General features: G+C 46.9%; 1 pseudogene; it reads right to left on the reverse strand.

The window, feature by feature from the left end:
- LOC105303995 overlaps positions 1-1762 on the reverse strand; it is a 56366-nt pseudogene that overhangs the window by 53241 nt on the left and 1363 nt on the right.

Consider the following 1762-nt stretch of genomic DNA (forward strand, 5'->3'; position numbering starts at 1 on the left):
TATAAATTGTATATATATATACACATATATATTTGTGTGTGTGTATATATATATATGTACATGTGTGTGTGTGTGTATATATACATATATATTTTTAACTATGTGCACTGGAAAAATTTAAACAGTGCCTATCCAGGGACAGAAAGCTTTTAAAGTGCTTTAAGACCTAGACATTCCCCTTATGGCTCCGGTACTCATGTCCTATTACAACAGTGTCCCCTCTCCCAAGGAAATGAAGATATTCACATCGCGCTTTCCTTTCTTACACGTGATCTTTGCCTCGTAGGAATTCTCCCACTTAAAAAGCAATGTGATTTTTATTACAACCCCCAAACCAATCGATTCCTTGTCTGATACATCGTCAGATACAAAAAGCCACATATGGGGCGATTCCGCTCATGACAACTCCAGAGTAGTTAAATCCATGGAGACACTGGAGTCAGCAACTGACACGGGCTGACAGAGGAGGAAGCATGAGTGACTAATCGGTGCTGGGAAATGCTCTGGAACTAGATGGGGGTTGTGATATGGCCGATAGTGGTTACATCCGGTGACAGTACTTAAGGTCATTTAAAAGTACACTGTGAGGAAGCAGAGGGTACATATTATTAGACTTAAATGAGTTTTCATGATAAGTTATTAAATTTAAGTTAAAATAGGATGTGGTTCCATAGTGTAGTGGTTAACATGTCTGCTTTACATGCAGAAAGTCCTGAGTTTGTGCCCCCGTAGAGCTACAGTCCATGGTGTCTGGCCATGCCAACCTGAACAAGCCCGATGACTGAACGCGGAAGCTAAGCACGGCCGGGCCTGGTTAGTACTTGAATGGGAGACCACCTAGGATGACCGGGTGCTGCAGGCATCAATAATAATAAATAATTTTAAAAATTAGGTCAAAATAAATTTTATCGTATTTGAACATCCTGAGAAAAACTACAGTGAAACTTTATATAGGTAAGAGTAAAACAACAATTGAAAAGAATGCATATGGAGGGACAAAGAAAGAACCTTCTGGAGCACCACCCGAAAAGGCCGCAGCTCAGAACCGGGCCCTCAAGGCCTCTGAGGAGCCGAGGCAAGCCATTTGTTGGACATCACCTCCTTCATGGGAGGTCGAGCCTCCAGACATCCCAGGAATGGCGTGTGGTGTGTCTTCCCACTCTGCCTCTTCTCCTTCAGGGGAGGCTGAGCCTCCAGACATGCCGGGAATGGAATATGGTGTGTGTTCCCTCTTGGCCTCTTCTTCTTCAGGGGAGGCCAAGCCTCCAGAAGCCTCAGGCTCTGTAGACGGCACTACGGATGATGTTGGTGTCACCTCTTGTGTGGTTTCCTGGTCTTCATCTGGACCTGGTATGTAGATCCAAGAAGAGACATATTATCAGCATCATTCCCTCTGATGCACCTTCAAAAGGAAGGGAACCTCTCATATCCATCAATGGAGTCACAGCTCAAGAAACCACCCCGAGAAGGGATCCCGAACGCAGTCCCTTGAGACAGTGGTGTGAGCTGACTCGGTGTTCTGGCCTAACCCAGCCTCGGAAATCGCCCCGTGTGTGGCTCGACACTGGCCGACACACTCACAGGCCACATTGCCCCCATAGTTGTCCTCACCCTCCATCTCTGCCTCAGGTGACTCCAGGTCCGTTAGTCCTGACAGGAGGAGGTGGACTTGGTGCTCCAGGCTGGACCTTGGGAAGTTGAGCTGGATGTAGGCCAGCAACAGCCTCAGGCAGGGGAATTCCGGGGGCTGGAAAAAGTCCTC

This window comes from Pteropus vampyrus, unplaced genomic scaffold (genome assembly GCF_000151845.1).
Source record: "Pteropus vampyrus isolate Shadow unplaced genomic scaffold, Pvam_2.0 Scaffold323, whole genome shotgun sequence".
Taxonomy (NCBI): Eukaryota; Metazoa; Chordata; class Mammalia; order Chiroptera; family Pteropodidae; genus Pteropus; species Pteropus vampyrus.